Here is a 6000-nt window from a genome sequence, read left to right as displayed (position 1 = left end):
AATGTGCTCAAGTGAGCTCTGTCGCCCCTGGGCCTCTTGTTAGCTCTTCTGAGCCAAAGGCTCAAAGAGCTAATGCTATGGCCATTTGTGCAGTGTGCGTTAACTTTTTAGAATATGGGCCATAACTCAAGAACCCCTTGGCCAATCAGTGTCAAATTTGTCACAGGGTATCCTTGGCCAAATGGCTACCATTTACAGTAAAGCTCGGTTAGTACGAACACAGATATAACGAATTCACGGATACAGCGAAGTCATCTTGGATCCCCAGACATATGAATTTAATGAATTTCTTATACGGTTATAACGAATTACGGATACAGCGAAGCAATTTCATAGGTCCCAACGACTTCGTTATAACCGAGTTTTGCTGTATACTGAAATAAGGGTTAGGACCTTAAAACAAGGGGAGATAATCAGGAAAACAAAACCAAAAGTACTGGTTGCTAAAAAATCTTCTTCTGCAGAACCATCAGGTAGATTTTCACCAAACTTACATAAAGGGATCAAGATATGTTGAAGATTAAAAATTGTTCAAGGCATGACCCTGGGCCAAAGGGCGTGGTCTCAAGGTCACTTTAAAGTTGACCTAAATTCACAATTATTAAACATGTTTATATTTTGCTTACTATAAGGACTAGGATCATCAAATCTTGTAAGTTGATGAATCTTAGGACTTAACATCATGTTATCTCAAACGTAGGTCAGGATGACCTACTTTTTAAATTTTGCTGGCATGTGTTTTCAAATTGATTTGAAGGCATATTTTTAACTCTTTAAGGCCTATGATCATCAAACTTAGTTTATGCATTTTGGGTCCTTGAAGAACGTCAACTTAAAAGTAGGTCACCCTGACCTATTTTTTTAAGTTTATGACTTATCCTTTTTTAAAACATTTAATCCCATTATTTCAGGCACTAAAAGGGTTAGAATTATCAAATCTTGTAAGTTGCTGCATCTTGAGACTTTAAAACATAGTTAAGAAAAATTAGGTCACTGTGACCTACTTTTAGATATTTGCAGGCATTTGTTTACAAATTGTTTAAAAGGCATATTTGATTACCTTCAGACCTACGATCATCAAACTTGGTCAGGAGATGCATCTTGGGACTCTGAAAAATGAAGGTCACAGTGACCTACTTTCAACATTTTATGGTTATATTTCAGTATCTTAGGTACTCATTGGCTTGGACTCATCAAACTTTTGAGTTGATGCATTTTGGGTTTGCCGAGAATGTCGACAAAAAGTAGGTCATAGTGACCTACTATTGAATATCTCAGGTATTTATTGGCTTAGAATTATCAAACTTTTTTAGCAGATGCATTTTGGATTCTGAAAAATGTCGACTAAAATGTAGGTCACGATGACCTATTTTCAACATTTTATGGTTATAGTTCAGTATCTTACGTATTTATTGGCTTAGAATCATCAAACTTTGTCAGTTGATGCAACTTGGGTCTTAGGATACTTATGGTAGAAGCTTCAAATATAAGTGATAGGTTGTACAATTTATCAGGAGAGCGATTCAAGGCTCTTGTTTACTTTAGAAATGTTCATTGAAACCCCAACACTTTCTGTCTGTTAAATTAATGTAGTAAGTTGGTGAAAAAATGGTACTGAAAGAAATTGGAGTTGGAATTTACCCTCAATTGTCTTTTTTCGCATGTTAAATGATGACCGTCAAGCGAAAGACCAGGCTTAAGTAAAAAAAATTGACATTTTGAGTTGTAAAGTGATCTTAATAGGCAATTTTCTCCTCTTTCAAATGATATATAATAAGTCATTGTTCATGGACTAGAAATAGGTGAAAATTCTCATATAAAAATCACAAATTCTATGTCACGACGCTATGATCTATCGGAAAACGTCATTTATTCTTTTGACATATTTCCATAGTTGTATTGTAAAAACTGCAAAAGAAAAATCACTTCAGCTTACAAATGACATTACATATGTGATTTTTATTGAATTATTTGTTATTGTCTTTTTCTTGGATCGATAATTTTAGCATATTAGAAGAAAAAATCTGGATTTTTTACCCCCCCCCCTCCCCTATCAAAGAAAAAGTGCACTTAATGCCCTTTATATAGACTTAGCTAGTAAAATCTCGGCGGGAATTTATATCTGATTTATTAATTACTAGAGACTGGCATGCCCTCAACCCCCCCACCCCCCCCCCCCCCCCCCAAAAAAAAAAAAAAAAAAACAGTCCAGGTCAGATTGATGGCTTGTATGTTTTTTTTTTATTTCAGAAGTTTAATTCACCATTTTATGATCGAAAATTAAACAGTTTTATTATCTGGATATGTTGAGTCCACACATGAATAAAAGGATCTGTTGCCGGTTTATTGATGTAAATACTTTAAATGTCGTCGACATATCTAAATGTTTATTCCTCATATTAACGATTTGAAATATACATGTTCATGTACCTTCGTATGAATACAAAACAAGATTTGCTAATAAGGGACGTTCTGTAATCGGTCTCAAAGAGAGAGAGAGAGAGAGTTATCATTATAATATTTCATATTACATTTATTCAAGCTTTTAAGCCGTTCATCCCAAACGCTTTCTGTCCTGGTGTGAGGATGTGTTTGTGTGTTTTGGTTTTTTTTTTGTTTCTCTTTTGTGATTGGTCCCAAATTTATTCTTTTTTGGAGCAGATTCGATTGCATCTTTCCATTAATAATCTGGTACAAATGACCTGAAGAGCTTTATAAAGAACTCCTCCTCTTTAGCCGCCGCTACACTGTTTAATCGGAAACAGATTTACAAAATACATGTAATACCTAAAAATAAAATTTTTACCCAGTGAAAGTTTTAGCACTGAACTTTCCAGTAAACGGAAGGACCCCCCCCCCCTTCCGACCAGCTGAAAATGTGCACTTTCCGCGGAAAGCAAGCTCAAAGCTTACCTATAAAGGGAAGTACAACATCCACAACCTTTACCAAGATACAGAGCTTTCGTAGGAAGTAAAGTTTTTGAACGATAGCAAATCTCAATGATTACTGTTGAAGCACAGGAGTTCGAGTACCTATCAATATTACCAAAATTTACAGTAAATAAAAAATGCTTATTACCCATAAATTTCTTTTTTTATCGGCTGAAAATTTTCGGTATATTTGATATAGGTACGCGAACGTTCTCCTGTGGTTTTAGGAATTAAATGAAAATAATTGACAATGTTTTCTTTCCTGCTTGATTGTAGACGAAAATTTTGCTAAAATTCAGACAGTTAAATATCCTGACCTACCAGCGTATTTGTTTCAGCTACATATATGCAGATAAAAGTGCATCACCAGAAGTGAGTTTGTAATTTGCAGTGTGGTTGGGGTCCATATTTTATGATGAAAAATAATTTTCAAAATGAAGATTTCCGTACAGGATAAAGTTTTAAAGTAACGTAAAATTTAGAGATAGGTCATGAGGGAGGGGTACTGCTGCTTTCTCTTTTAAGCATGCATTTCCTGCAAACCTCCTCCTGCTGTAACATACATTTTTAAATTTAAAGAAATTAGTATGAAGCATTGTCGCAAGAACAAGAACACTTTTAAATGACATCTGATTTCGCCTTTAGAATCTAAGAAGTTTTCCCTGAAATACGGCATCGGAAACAATGACAAAAGTTTACTATCCTCGCACATACATTCTGAGAATATTTTTATTTCGGATCGAGAATGACATGAGACGATTCGTGCAAAAATGCATGCATTGAAACGATTCCCTTTAAGAGAGAGAGAGTTATATGTACAGAGTACCATGCATGGCCAAATTACATGTATACTACAAAACACAGTAGGTGAACTTGGCATACATGCGGTTACGATCACAATGTACATGTCCGTGGTGCGGAAGTGAAAACGCATAAGAATTGTCCAGTACATTAGGCACCTGTCGTACTCTATTTAGAGGTCCGGGGTGCAGCCGGGTTGTACAAAGAGCCTTGAATGCTGTCACTCTCTCTGCATGTCATACTTCCTGCTGCCTGAACAGGACCAGGCTAGAATAATTTTCTTTTGCTATGGTTGCAAGGTTAGAAGGAAAATAACCCGAAAGCACGCTGACTCCTAGAAGTTTCTAATGTATATATAGTTGTGCAATCGTGGTTTGATTGCTCGATTAAAAGATGTATCAAAATACTAGTAGCTTTAATAGAGTTATCAGCCACATGCTAAATATGTGATCAGTTTCTTTTTTTTTTTAAAACAATTCAATTTTATTTCTATGATCTCATCAAAGTTAAAGTTGCTTATAAATTATACCCACATTTAACTGTGTATTAATAGTATTATTGCCATAAATTAAGGATACAACACAATCTGAATTATTTCACTATCATTATAATTTCTCATCTTTTCCCCAAAACATGCAGGGTTTGAACATGTATGTCTTTGATTAACTGATCGAAGGAATCATAATGTTGCAAAATATTATTCTTTTAAATTCAAAGTATGAACAGATTATATTTTTAAAAAATATTTCAATATGTTTTAAACTCTTTTTTGCAATTATTTTTTTAGAATTAATAATCAGAAGTGTATTACTTCCCCTCTATATCCATAAACATGCAAATAAAATAAACACAGATACCGAATAATCTTTGGAGGAAGTGGTGAATACTGAACGTTTCCTGTTGCCAAGTAACAATTAAATAATAAAAGAGCAGGTTACTTCTCTTATATAGAGGCACTTGTACATATTAACATCCATGTAGATTATTTAAGGCACGTAGGAAGCAATTTAATTTTTTTTCGGGGGGGGGGGGGGGGGTTGACAAGCAAAATGAACATATCATTTGATATATAGTATAAACTGCCCAAATTGTACCGAGGATACACAACTGTAAATTTGCTTTCCAAATTAAATTATATATACCGATAAATTATATTCCTATGACCGCCACCCCCATTTCCAGCTAGCTTGTTTTTAATATGCAAATAAAATTCAACACCTTTGTATAAAATCCAGCACCTTTGCTTTACACTTTGATTAGGTATATATGATTTTTGTTATAAATAAAGAAAAATGTTATTTAATAATGACAAAAAATCATGTCGAATATGAGTGGCTCTATGTTCTTTTTTATACTGCCCAGAACTTAAGATAATATGAGATTTCTCCCCTGGCCCACATTTGTGTTTTTGAAGTAATTAAAAATAAAACAATTGGGAAGATCGTGCATTCGCTACTTTGAAAGATTTTTGCCTTCAGTTTGCTATAAAATCGTTATTTTTTTTATATACTCAACAGTAGGCCTTAATACTTACACTTAAACTAGTCATACTACTCATTATGTTGCCTACTCAAGGCATTTAATTTATAAAAAGAAATTGATGATGCGTCTTCACATGTGCATTTATTTGCAAAATACGGCAACCATTTATGACGTCAACTTTAGCGCTCGTTTTCTCGATAACGTCACAATGCACTTAAGCCTGTTTTTCGCTTGACGGTCATCAAATTCGACTTTCTTCTCTCTCTCCTTTTCGAAACGTCACTACTATGTCAGCGGTTTTCGTAATAGACTTCACATGACTAAATCAATTTGTATTTACTTAGAAGTGATAAAATATGTATAACATACATTGAATGTGAGAAAATTATGTATTTTAAATGATTTAATCGAAAATAATATTTCCGTTTCGTTTTGTATTCCTTTCCTCGTTTTAGCAACACCTCTCCGGGCTGCAATAAGCTAGAAAAAAAAACTATTTTGATGCATTACTTTTCATGGTCTTCACTGTATACATGTACATAATGACAACATGAAATTTTTCTTTAAAAAATTACAAATATCGTGTCATATTATAATTTTAGCTTACATTTTGTGGCTGAGCGCATTAGTAAAACAAGAGGCCCACCTCGCTCACCTGAGTAACTTGATTCAATTCTTTACCAGATTTCCCCTCTTGCTAAACCTATCATGCCCCAATACCCCTTCCATTTTATGATATTAAAACTTTGGAATCTACACTACCCCAGTATGCTTCCACATAAGTTT

This window comes from Saccostrea cucullata, unplaced genomic scaffold, assembly GCF_032062105.1.
Source record: "Saccostrea cucullata isolate Sc308-1 unplaced genomic scaffold, CSIRO_AGI_Scuc_v1 ctg1838, whole genome shotgun sequence".
Taxonomy (NCBI): domain Eukaryota; kingdom Metazoa; phylum Mollusca; class Bivalvia; order Ostreida; family Ostreidae; genus Saccostrea; species Saccostrea cuccullata.
This window is presented reverse-complemented; position numbering follows the sequence as displayed.